Consider the following 13,738-nt stretch of genomic DNA (forward strand, 5'->3'; position numbering starts at 1 on the left):
GGGCGGGGCAAGGGATCCGTCACACACCGCGAAGAGTGGTCGGAACCATACCTCGTCTTCTTCCCCTTCCCCTTCCCCTCCCAGGAAAAGCTGGGACCCGGCACCCGGGCTGTCCCTTGGCCGCTGCGGCCTCAGCTTCAGCCAGGCCTGGGTACGGAGAGTCCAGACCGCTTCCAGGGCGGTGCGTACGGCGCCTGCGCGAGCTCCCACCTAAAAGAGGGTGTGGGAGGGGAGGGGGCAAGGTCCCAGGGGGGTTGGGGCGGGGGTTCGAGCTATTGGAGGTCAGGAGGAGGGATGGGAGTAAAGATGAAAAATGGAGGAAGGCAGCAGTAATAGGGAGGAGTCTAGAGGTGATAAAGGGGCGCTGATGGGTGGGTTGTTGGGGAGGTCCATTGGAGTGGGGGAGCCTTAAGAAGTGCGGGAGGGGGCCTGGGCTGGCTGGAGGACAGGGACGGGGGGCGAATTGGGGGAACAACGTGGTGTTTAAATGGGCAATGATTGATGGGCCGGAAGGGGAGGCAGGGAACATACTGGGGGTCAGTGTGGGCAGGGGCGGCGGAACCTGAACCCCCGCCCTCAAAGCGCCATAGCTTGGCTCCTCTCCCATGCCTTGTCTTTGACAGCCTTGTCTTCCTCCTCCATTCCTTCCCCCCTCTCCCTCCCACCCCTCCATGAAGGAATCTCACATTCCTTACATCCTGGATTGCCAGTCCCTCTTCACACACTTCACACACCGGAAAGCCTTCTCCAAGCCAGAACGCAGAGGAAATTGAGGATTGGGAAGGAGGGGGCCGGAGAAGGAGCAGAAAGCTGAGAGGGGTGAGGGTGTTTTGCCTGAGGGACTGACAGACATCTTCTCCATTCAGAAACTGACTTCATTCTACCTAGTAGCAAATGTGGCTGTTAGAGACCACTGAATCACTGTTCTTGGGGACTGGGCTGAGGTAGTGATAGTCTAATCCCTTCCTATACAGGTGGTTTTAGCCTGACAATAGAGCAAGAAGCTGATAATGTTGCAGGCTGATAGTTGTCCCCAGATAGGAATGGTAGGGAATCTGAGTGATGTAATAATGTTACTTCCCTGTGTGTCCAGCCGACTTTGGCTGTGCCTGGTTCCCAGTAATGGGAAAGAAAGAACAGGCTTCTTTCAAGCATTTCCTCATGGGCCGTCAGTACTCTAAATTTATTTTGCAGTCTGTTACTACAAATACCTTACCTATGAATAGCGGTATTCAGTATGCTTTCACATTTATTATGTCATTTGATTTTCCTGGACAATAGGTAAGGTACATAAGGCAGTTATCATTTTCCCTACTTGACAGGTGAAGAAATTGAAAATTACAGAGGGGATACATGGCTTGTTAAAAGTCATACAGTTGGTAGAGCTGGGACCAGAACCCAAGTCTCTTGACTCCTGGTCCTCCTCTCAGTTGAAAAATCCTGTTTTGTTCTGGTCAAGGGAGCAGTAAAGGAGGATTGGTTTTCCCAGGCTAGATAACTGTTTGCTTTCTGAGTCTGGAACTTGTCACTGGAAGACTGAACATAGCCAACAGCACTGGCTCCTGGAAGCATTTCTTGAGGTGCAGGTGCTTGTGCCAGGCTGTTGCTGTTGTCAAAATGGAAGAAGCGTTATACCCTCCTCTGTATTATGGACGGGAGAGACAGATCAGCTTCCCCCCACCTCCAACTACAGGGAAGAGAAAGTGGATCTGGTCTTGCACTTTTATCCTCTGATTAGTTTTAAAATACCACACTAATGTGTTATGGCTGGTGAACATAGTAAACTAATGAGCACGTATACCAGACTCAGGATGAAATGGTCTCTGTTTTATGACTAAATATCGTCATCCTTTCTAACATAGCCGTTAACATTGATAGATGTGAAGGTGAGGAAAGGAATTTTCAAATTCCTTTCTATTCTGCGTCTGAAGCCTTGTCTCCCTCTACTTAGTTTCATCCTTCTAGTAATGAGAGTCTGGTCAGCTTTACCATACTGCTACCTCTAGTCTTCCCAGTTGCCTACCCTAGAATAATTTCCTGATTCACTGCCTCTTCATTTTTTTTTTTTTTTTTAAAGCCTGATCCTCTCAGGAATATTTCTGGACTTGGAAGTAGAATTGCACCTGTACCAACATTCTTGAGCATCTTCTTATGAAACAGTATTTTCCAAATGGAGAGTAGGACAGAATTCTTTTTATATGAAATAATTTATGTGAAAGCACTCTGGAAACATTAAAGCATCATACTGTGCGTGTAAGCTGTCATGGCTCTCTGCATTGAATAGCCACACATTTAGACTCATTGACATTACTTTTAGTTGTATGCACTGAATAAAAGAACCTTTTTCTATCTCAAGCAGCTCCTCTTCCCTACCTTTCTTCTTGTCCCTTTCTCTCCCCCTCTCAGCTATGTTTGAATCACCTGGCCCGTACGTGTGATTCCTTAGCTGATGATCTCACTCCTTAGAGGGTAGCCTGGATGCCTAGCCTTGAAACCTGTAGTTCTTAGTGGAGTTGTCTCGTCCTCCTCAACCAACCACCAGATCCCAGTCTGTCTAGTTTCACTGCCAAGTGCAGGTAGTTCTCCTGACTCACCTTTTTCTTCCTTGTTCCTATTAATAGAGTGCTCCTGATTGTGACATCACATCCATCCCCTTGGCAATGGAGCTTGTCCCTAGGAAGGAAGACTCAGTCGGAGAATAGCCAACAAGATGGGTTACTGGGAACGTCTCCTGAGTGGCACTGAGTGGAAGCATCAGGGGGTTGGAGCCTTGTGAACAGGGAACCTGCCCCCAACACTTGGAAGGTAAAGAGCCTTGATTCAGAATCCCATTCTGGGCTAGAACCCTCTTCTCTGCCCATCTGGGTTCCTTCTGCTCTTGAAAACCTGATTCGCAAAACTCTTTTATGCATAAAACTTTCTGTGATTAACTCACATCAATCTGTTCTTCTTTGCATACTTTTGTCTTACATGACCTATTAACTTTTATTTGTTGGTAAATTGCTTAGTAAATTTTATTCTTTTTATGTGTTTTATATCCTGTGTACTCAGTCATTGGGCTCAAGCCTGCACCTTAGTTTGAGGACAAGGATTGTGTTTTCCGTTTCTTTTACATGTCTGTACTGGCAAGGGGGCTGTGTATATAGGATGAAGATGAGGTTTGGGGTAACCACACAAATAGTGCTTGGTGCTGATGACCAAGGGGGAGGTCCTTGCTGGTCTTTGAGGACTGGTAAGCCTCACTTTAGGTGTTAGAGTTGTTAGTTGGGAGTTCTTGAAGAATTGTGTGCCCTCTGGATTCTTTTTAAAATTGAACCAATTAAAACGTGCTGAAGAAGCCTAACATGAAAAATCTCCTGTGCTAAATCTAGTCCGGATGACAGCATTCTGGAATTAAATGGAACTTTAGAGGCAATGAGGAACCTGAGTTCCTAAGAGCTCAGTTCTCTAAGAGGGGGAGTAACTTCACTCTAAGGATTCTACTGCTTAAATGAAAAAGACCACTTTTTTCACATAGAAAGTGAAGAGAGTTGCCAAAAGAGAGCAAGGCCAGACTTTGCTCTCATAAAGCCAGGGCACCTTTTGTAATATAATTATCTCCTAATTTAACCTATTCTTGTACTTATGTAGAATTTATGTAGTTTCAGATGTTTCATTTTATGTGCAGTAAAGGGAACTGAGGCCCAGAGAGGTTAAGTAACTTGCCCAAGATTACACATTGGTCAGTAATATAGCTAGAACTAGGACTCAGGTTTCTAGATTCTCAACTCAGTTTTCTTTTTTTCCAGATCTATTTATTTATTGGGAGACAGGGAGATAAGATGAAACGTTTTAGGGACACCTGTGAGATACCCTCCACCAGCTACTTTCTTCACTAGGGTGAAATTCCTAGGAGTCACCTGTTTCATTACACTGGGGCAGGTTATGGTGCCCTTTTCCTGTGTGTCTGGTGATTTGTAGTAATTGGGCTGAATCCTCAGCCCTCTGCACCTTTGCTGTATTCAGGGCATGGAGGAGGGAGAATTAGAAGGAGACTACAGCACATATACTTGGCGTTTACCTGTATGCTTTTGCCACGAATTGGTGACAGCATGCCCAGTTACTCTAAAATGGGTTGGAGTGGTTGCTGTAATGTTTCTCTTTGTGTGTGTGTGCGTGTGTGTGTGTGTGTGTGTGTGTGTGTGTGTATGTATGTGCATGGTTTGCACACCTGTACATGGGTTCAAGAAACCCTGAATGAGGGAGGATAAATGTTCAGGCTCCGTTAGAAACAATCTTTTTTTTTTTTTTTAATTTATTAAATTTATTTATTTTTGGCTGCTGCATTGGGTCTTTGTTGCTGCACGTGGGCTTTCTCTAGTTGCAGTGAGTGGGGGCTACTCTTCGTTGCAGTGCACGGGCTTCTCATTGCGGTGGCTTCTCTTGTTGCGGAGCACGGGCGCTAGGCACACGGGCTTCAGTAGTTGTGCCATGAGGGCTCAATAGTTGTGGCTTGTGGGCTCTAGAGCGCAGGCTCAGTAGTTGTGGCGCACGGGCTTAGTTGCTCCGCGGCATGTGGGATCTTCCCTGACCAGGGCTGGAACCCGTGTCCCCCCTGCATTGGCAGGCGGATTCTTAACCACTGTTCCACCAGGGAAGCCCAGAAACAATCTGTTTTGAATTCCTAGCTCTCTCTAGGGGTAGAACAGTGAAAACAACTGCAACAGTAAGTTAAAAGGGTATAGGAAGGGGTCTAATAAAGTTCTCGCATTTTTATAATAATGCTGACCAGGAATATAGAGAGACATCCCAGGGTAACAGTGAGGAAGTATAGCAACATAATTACCTGGTTTCGTTCTGGCCTGTTGGGAATGCAGTTTTCAGTTTGGGTTCAGGATGTTCAAATCAGGGAAGTTGGCAGAACTCCTATAAGTCTAAAGGGACACATCAGTTGCTACTTTAGTTCCCCAACTTGAGTGAAACCTTCCAAGGCCTTTTCCTATTCCATAACTCAAGGAGAAGATCTAGGAAACTGTGCTTCCAGTGGATGTGATCACTGGCTGTGACTCTTGAGGTCCCCGTGGTTTCAGTTTTATGAAGGCTTCTGTCCCTAGGGCAGTGAGCGGTTGAGTTCTTGTACTGCATCCACCTTGAAAGGATAACCCACCCCAGTGACAGCCCTACAGCAGTGTTGAGAGTCCCCGAGAGTAGAAGGAATAGTCAAGGAGCCTAGCCTGTCAGCTTGACTGTCTACTTAGGGGCCGGGCAAGACGAGGCAAGGAGCTAGATTCCAAGGCTGTGTATAACCATTTCAACATTTGTTTCCAATAGATGACAAATAGAAAATGCCCTAATCAGAATCGAAATCTAAATTTCCCCTTAATTCTCGAGGCCACACCTCTGAAAGGATATAGTTATAGGAGGGTAGATAAAACAGGAGCATCTCCAAGCAGATAAAGTGGAGGTTTCTGTTTAGAAAGAACAGTGCCCAGCATCTTTGCAGAGTTTTGTAAACCTTGACTTTATGGTAGGAACTTTGCAACTCCTAAGCCTGGCTGGTGGTTTCCCACACCTTCCGGCCATCTCTGCACCAACTGAGGCTGTTTCTTTGGGGAAGTTCTCTGCTGTTTCTTTTGGTGATGTAGGATCCCCTGAGACCCCATTATGATAACTTTTCAGAATTTGTATTCCCCCTTAAGATAACATTGTTAGCACTGTTTTAAAATGAAAGCACAGTGAAGCACAATACAGGCTCTCAGCCTGCTTTCTGCATTGCCCCATAGCAACAAGGGAGAAAAGGGTGTTGTTTTAATTTTTGCCCCTTGCTCTAAAGTAACTGATTTTTAAAAATAATTAAATCTTGCAGAAATATATAACATAGATCAAAAGTATAATCTCAGCATCTAGATTTTTTAAATGTGTACACTACATATACCACTTAAAAAAAAGTTTTTATAAAAATGGGACCATACCGTACAAAATGGGACCATACAATTTTTGCAACTTGCATTTTTCAGTTGGAGAGGCAGTTTAGCGCTGTAGTTAAAGGCTTGAGCTCTGGGGCCAGTCTGCCTGGGTTGGAATCTGTCTCCACCACCTGTTAGCTGTATGATTTTGGAGAAGATTTTTAACCTTTGTGCATCTGTTTCTCATCTGTAAAATGTGGATCATGGTAATGCCGACCTCACAGAGTAACTCATAGAGTTATTCTAATAATGAGTTGAGTTAATATACGAGAAATGCTTAGAATTGTGGCTAGCATATAGAAATAATAAATATTGATTTAATTATTATTTAATTGTATAAGTAAAACATGATCACTGTTTAAAAAAATAAATAAAAGAGGAGGAAAAACTAAGAAAGCAAAACTGTGAGGGATTTCCCTGGTGGCACAGAGGTTAAAAACCTGCCTGCCAACGCAGGGGACACGGGTTCAAGCCCCTGTGCGGGAAGATCCCACATGCCGCAGAGCAGCTAATCCCGTGCGCCACAGCTACTGAAGCCCTAGAGCCCGTGCCCGCGCTCTGCAACAGAGAATAGCCCCCGCTCACCACGCCTAGAGAAAGCCTGCGCACGGCAATGAAGACCCAACGCAGCCAAAAATAAATAAATAAAATTTAAAAAAACAAAAAACAAACTGTGAGTGAAATTAAAAGTACTGATAACGTGGGGAATATAGCCAATATAGTATGATAACACAGGGAATATAGCCAATATATTATTATAACTCTAAATGGAGTAGAACCTTTAAAGATTGTGAATCACTTTATTGCACACCTGTCATTTGTATAATTTTGAACATCAACTATACTTCAATTTTAAAAAAGTATGGAGAGAAAATAAAAATAAAAAATAAAAGTACTAACATTCTACACTTAGAGACAGCTTCTCTAATATATATCCTTCTAGATGCTCTCTAATATAAGTGTGTACACACATAAAATTTTTTAACAAACATGGCACTATAGTATATATAATATGTATAAATGTTATTTTACTTATATATAAATAATGAATAAATTTAAATAATCTAAATAAATAAATATTAATAAAAACAAATATACCTAAGTTATATTAATGCTACATTGTATCCGATTTTATGGATGTAAGGAATTATACTGGATATTTGTGTCATTTCTGATTGTTTGTTTTGTTTTTGCTATTATAAACAATGTTTAGATAAACAACCTAGTATATTGTTTTGTACACTTGTGTAATTATTTCCTTAGGCTAAGTTACTGGAATTAGGCTTGCTAGGTTAAAAGGTAAAAAATATACTTTTTAAGGACGTTGGTTTTTTGTTATGATTCACCTTGATTAACTTTTTCTTGCAAGAGTACATTTTTTCCAGACCTTGCTATAGTATATTACATGTTATATGTGTATGTTGTATATGTTATATGACATAAATGACATATATAGTATATGTGACATTGAGTATTTTGGACATGTTTTTTGATTTAACCTTAATATTGATACTTTCACAATTTAGGATAATTATAAATTTATTTCTTTATTTGAATATTGAGTACACACACAGAGAAAACCTTTTTCAAAGGTACAAAGGGATAACTGAGGAAATTAAAATTTTCCCCCTGTTCTTGTTCCTTAATGACCTTTCCTCAGAAGCAACCACTGTTGGCAGTTTCCTATGTATCCTTGTGGAGTGTTCCATGCATATGAAAGCATAGTCACATACATATTATTTTTGGCACATTTATGTGGCACATCATGGTGACACATTTACGTATACTATTATATACTGTAGTTTTTTTCTCTTAGCATTGTATCTTGGAAGACTTCATACCTGGTTCATTTTAAGGCAGCAATAATTTTTTTTTCCTCTGATTGATTTAATAGCTATTGTAGAGAAACCAGATTACAATTTGTTTATTTGAGGTAGATATTGTAAAGTCAGCAGTTCAACAGGTGAATTATAGATATTTGGTGATATTTTTGCTATCATGTAGAGGCTGTCTCAGGTAGCACCTATTCTTGACTCTTTCTCTTGTGCCTTCCTTTCATCCCAACTTCTGTGTGTTTGTCTTGACTATGAGAGTGGCGGTAGCTATTATCCAGAACAGCACTAACCAGTGTCAGGTTGCATTAATTGAAGTAGAGAGGAAAGGTGGTAATAGTCCCATTGTGTTCATATTGGTCAGTCCACAGGTGAAGCTCCGGGTACCCTGTTTTAGAGGGACATAGGCATTCTAGAATGCTATGGGAGATTTGAGTTTAGGCTAGATATTTCTCATCTGTGCTCCTGCTGCACCCTATCTTGACCTTTCCCTGGACTGTCTAAGCACAGGGTGAGTGACTGTTGTGTACTGTGGAGAGGATTCCAGCCCTGGGATGTTAAACCAGATGGTCTCTTATGGTCCATTCTAACTCTCAATGCAAAAATAAGACTGTCTGAATCAAGTCAATAGGGAAAACTTCTGGGTGTGATCAGATTCTGTCATCTTTTATTCCTGGAACTTCAAAAGTAAAAGCATTCCTATACTTTTTACTCTTAAATAATTTCTAAATTTAAAAAAATATTTTTCCATATTTGTGGAAGACTGTTTAAAGTTGAATTATGACAAAAAAAGTATGCTCAATAAAATGTTTGATAGTTAAAAATAGAAGAAAAACATTATTCTTAGTCCTACACCTAAATAAAACAATTGTTATTTTGATAATTCTTTCTGGTCTCTTTGTACATGGATTATTTATAAATATATACTTTTTAAACAGATCTGTATTCAAATTTGTTTCCTACTTTTTTCATCTATTATTGTATCATATTACTGTATATTCCTCATAAGCATCATTTTAAAATAGATATGCTATTCCATCAGATGGGCTTACATTACCATAATTGAGCGTAACTATACCTTCACTGTTCACTTAAATGAATAAGTGATTATCTGATTTTTAAAAGTTTATGGGTGTGATTTTTGAAAAACTATCTGGACCTCTTTTAGTACCATCCTTTCTTTTTTCCTGCTTTAAGTGTATCCCTCTTCCTGTTTAACATAATTCCAGATCTCCTTCCTACCTTTTCCCCAGTGACCAGATTCTCTCCCGTCTTTACTTTTTCTTCTTCACTAGTGCTTTCCTCTCAGTACATAAACATCCTCAAGCCTTTCTCATCATAAGGAAAAACACCCCTACACAACCCACTTCCTCAGCCTGTAGTGCTCCTCTAGCTGGTTCTCTCTCTTTTCCTTCCTTGGAAATCAAGCTTTCGACAGGGTTGTCTTCAGTCCCCATCTCTCTGTCTCACCTGCTCACTGTGAGCCACTGCAGTCTGTCTTCCACTCCCAATGCCTCACTGAAACTGCTCGCCACAGTGCCACCCAACTCCATGGAACCGCCTTCTGCTGTGGTGTCCACAGTCCCACATCCTGGCAGTTTTTGCTTTTTTAAATCTGACTTGTGTTTGCAGTTTTTGACACATCTTTTCCCTCTAAGCATTCTACCTCCTTAGCGTGTGTGTGGTGGGGGGGGTAAAAAACACATAACAGGGCTTCCCTGGTGGCGCAGTGGTTGAGGGTCCGCCTGCTGATGCAGGGGACACGGGTTGGTGCTCCGGTCCAGGAAGATCCCACATGCCGCGGAGCGGCTAGGCCCACCGTGGGCCATGGCCGCTGAGCCTGCGCGTCCGGAGCCTCCGCTCTACACGGGAGAGGCCGCAGCAGTGAGAGGCCCGCGTACCGCAAAAACAAACAAACAAACAAACCACATAACATAAAATTTACCACCTTAACCATTTTTGAGTATACAGTTCAGTAATGTTAAGTATATTCACATTGTTGTGAAACAGATCTCTGGAACTTTTTCATCTTGCAAAACAAACTCTACTCATGAAACAAGCATTCCCCTTTCCCTCCCCCTCCCTACACCCCCAACTCCCTTAACTTTTGTGACCATCTTCTCTCCAGGATTTTCCAGGATTTTCTCTTATCTCTGGCCAATCTTTCTCAGTCTTTTTTTGCAGGCTCCTTTTTGTCCCCCTTTTTAAATGTCACTGATAAAGTATTTTCATGCACTGTTGTTGGTAGTGTAAATGGAAAAGGGCTTTCCAGAGTATCGTATGGAGGTGTCTAGGAAAACAAATAGCAGGCACACCGTTCAGTGCAGCAATTCCACCTCTCAGTGGAATCTGTCCTAGGAGAGAGATTTGTTCTTGTGCTCCAAAAAATCTTGTTACAAGGGGTGTTAATTGCAACATGATTTGTTTCAGGGGAAAAATTGGCAATCAGGCAAACTTCAGTCATGAGAGGGTAATGGCAGAATATGTTGTAATCAAGGCTTAGACTGGTGGATTGGAAATTCTTACCACTAGAATATAAACTACACGAGAGAAAGAATCTTATCTGTCTTACTCATAAGTGAATCTGTGGAACTTCCCTGGAGGTCCAGTGGTTAAGACTCCGTGCTTCCACTGCAGGGGGCGTGGGTTCGATCGCTGGGGAACTAAGATCCCCCATGCAGTGCAGTGCAGCCGAAAAAAGAATCTGTATAGCAAAGAAGGGCAATTGAAAGAATGAATGTTCACCAAGCAATGGATGGGGAGAGGAAGGTGGGAAGAGAGGCTATATATATATATTTTAATATAGATTTATTTATTTTTGCCTTCCTTGGGTCTTCGTTGCTGCTCGTGGGCTTTCTCTAGTTGTGATGAACGGGGGCTACTCTTCGTTGTGGTGCGTGGGCTTCTCATTGCAGTGGCTTCTCTTGTTGCGGAGCACGGGCTCTAGGTGTGGGGGCTTCAGCAGTTGTGACTCGTGGACCCTAGAGCTCAGGCTCAGTAGTTGTGGCACACGGGCTTAGTTGCTCCGCAGCATGTGGGATCTTCCCGGACCAGGGCTCGAACCCGTGTTCCCTGCATTGGCAGGCATATTCTTAACCACTGCGCCACCAGGGAAGTCCCAAGAGGCTGTATTTTTTTAAAATGAAAATATAGTCATATATACTTGTGAAAAAAGAAAAACTAAAAAGTAAAGCAAGGAGTCAGTGCTCCCCAGGGTTCTATAGTCTTCAGACCAACCCTCATTTTCTGTTTTCATTCTGTATACTTTCCCTGTGTGGCCTCTGAAAACCCATCAGCTACTACCTTCAGGATTTCTACTTGGAATCTCAAACTCTACGTGTCTAAAACTAGGATCATTACTTTTTTACCCCTTCCAGATCTTTTTTTTTTTTAATTCTTATATTGGTAAATAAGAATTCACCACTAATTATCCAAGGCAGAAACAAAAGAGTCATCTTTTTATTACTTCCTGAACCAATATAGATTCAGATTCCTTCTTTTTAAATTTTTATTTATTTATTATTATTATTATTATTTTGGCCACACTGCCCGGCTTGTGGGATCCTAGTTCCCCGACCAGGGATCGAACCCGGGCTCCCCTGCAGTAGAAGCACAGAGTCCCAACCACTGGACTGCTCGATTCCTGATTCCTTCTATGAAATATCTTGGTTTGAGCCTTTATACTTTTTCTTAATCTGAATTTTTACAATAAACTCCTACAAAGGTCTCACTTTCTCTAATCTTCCCTACCCCCTATATTTTCTATACAGCTACCAGAATCTGCCAGTCTAAAACAGAAAGCTGATCATGTCAATTTCTTTAAAATCCTTCAGGTGTACACACACTTAAAGAATCTCCCCTACAACATGTGTACTAATTACAAAGGAAAAAATAGTAACTCTTACAGTAGAGAAACCTGACAGACAGCACTTAACCAAAGGGTCAAAGTTAGTGTCACCAGCAACAGTACAAATCAACATTATGTGCTCCTGATACGATGCATTGAGAACACAATGCCACTTCCTTGGTATTTTTGCCCAAAATGAAACCTGAATTTAATCATGAGGAAACATCAGACAAATCCAAATTGAGAGACATTTCATATACCTGGTGTGTATTCTTAAAAATGTCAAATTTATGAAAGACAAAAAAGATTTAGTAACTTTTTCAGTTAAACGATTAAAGAAGCTTGACAATTCAGTGCATAACATAATTCAACATAATCTTGAATGTTCTTTTGCTAAAGGAGATTATTGGGACAGTTGGAAAAATTGGAAAAATGGTTTGTAAATATAGTATTACATCAATGTTAATTTCCTGATTTTCATAATCTTACTATCAATATATAAAATAATGTTTTTTTTAGGAAATACGGTACACAGTAAAGTTATTTAGGGTTAAAAGCATCAAGTCTACAGTTTACTCTTAAGCAGTTCAGAAAATTTTTATCCATCTATCAATGTATATGTATAGCAATGATAAAATAAATGTGGTTAAATGTTAACATTTAAGGAGTCTGTATGAAGGATATGTGGGATCTTTGTAAGTCTGAAATTGTCAAGATAAAAAATTAAACCCTGTAAATTTATGTCAACAAAAATCCTTCAGGTACTCCCATAGCTTTCAGATTAATTCTAATCCTAGTGTCCTAGCGCCTTCATTACTCCTAATTTAAACCATCCCTCTCCAAACTTCTAATTCTGTATGCTTCTCTTTGTTGTTGTTTGAGCCAGGATTCTGTTGGCTGTAAGATACAGAAGCGCAGGGACTTCCCCGCTTGTCCAGTGGTTAAGGCTCCGTGCTCCCAATGCAGGGGGCCTGGGTTCGATCCCCGGTCAAGGAACTAGATCCCTTGTGCCACAACTAAGAGTCTACACGCTGCAACTAAAAGATCCTGCATGCCGCAACTAAAGATACTGCACGCGGCAACGAAGATCCCGCTTGCCACAAGTAAGACCCGGTGCAGCCAAATAAATAAATAAATATTTTTTAAAAAGGTACAGAAGCCCAACTCAAAGCTTAAGCAAAAAGAGGATACACAGGGTGTCTCACAGAAGCCAAAGATAGGAAGGCAACTAGGTCTTGTGAACAAACCAGTCACTCTGAAGCCTCAGGACTTTCTAGCTCTCATCCAGGATTTTCTCACTGTGTCTGTTTCAGTCTTTTCTTTCCCTCTGTAGATTTGTCTTCCTCAGTCCACATGACAGGCAAAGAAAGACCAACTCATCTTTCTTGGTATCAAGCTCAAATTCTCAGAGATAGGATCCGTTGGCCCTGCTTGGGTTGCTTGCTCACCCTTGTCCCAGTCAGCTGCTGCCTAGGTTAAAGTCTCACAGTACTAGTGAGGCAGCTTCTCCTGGAACCATGTGGATGAGAGAGAAAGGGAGTAGAATTCCTAAAGTGAACAACGCCATGGTCTGCACTACAGCTCTCAATAGTGGAGGTCCACAGGACAGTGACACTGGACTGCTCTTGGCTCTCTTACCACTGTCCTCATTGTTCAGTTCAGTGAGTTGCAACAAGGAGAATCACAAGGGGCCTTAGTTCTGGGTTTCACATTTCACTTTATGATGTCTTTAATATTACCCTTCATGTACTCACTCTAATCCATTACTGTTGATGGATTATTCAAGGGAATGTTGGCATAGGAACAGAAGGTCAAAGGTCTGAGGAGAGACAAATAGATGGATATCCCTATTTTAGAGGAAGATAGCCAGACCAAGGTGGTTTAGAGTGACAATTTCAGAGGGATTGTTAGTAAGCCCAAGGCCCTGAACTTAAGGCCCTAGAGATGGAAGAACAAGAATACAGAGAAATGGTGGTGATGGAGGTCAGTGTAATTGTAGCAGTGTCATTGGGTATCGTTGTTCCTATATAAAATGGGTAAAGAAAGATAAGTGGTTCCAAAGTGAGCCTTGTGATTTCTTGTCTCCATTAGCCTATATTAATCAGGATTTTTGT

At 41.7% G+C, this 13,738-nt stretch overlaps 1 protein-coding gene across 3 annotated transcripts in view; it reads left to right on the top strand.

Moving 5' to 3' along the window:
- Nucleotides 1-13,738, top strand: part of RNF41 (ring finger protein 41) — a 24,420-nt gene continuing 10,682 nt past the window's right edge. The window contains exons 1-2 of one of the 3 annotated variants that reach the window (XM_007129357.4): nucleotides 1-181; nucleotides 2,622-2,805. The gene's annotated coding sequence lies outside the window, so the exon portion shown is untranslated. Of the gene's footprint in view, nucleotides 182-2,621; nucleotides 2,806-12,545; nucleotides 12,728-13,738 lie in introns of those variants that run through there. The other 2 variants (XM_055082040.1, XM_055082041.1) reach the window with 2 other exon arrangements.

Source organism: Physeter macrocephalus, unplaced genomic scaffold, assembly GCF_002837175.3.
Source record: "Physeter macrocephalus isolate SW-GA unplaced genomic scaffold, ASM283717v5 random_6, whole genome shotgun sequence".
In the NCBI taxonomy this organism is placed as follows: Eukaryota; Metazoa; Chordata; class Mammalia; order Artiodactyla; family Physeteridae; genus Physeter; species Physeter macrocephalus.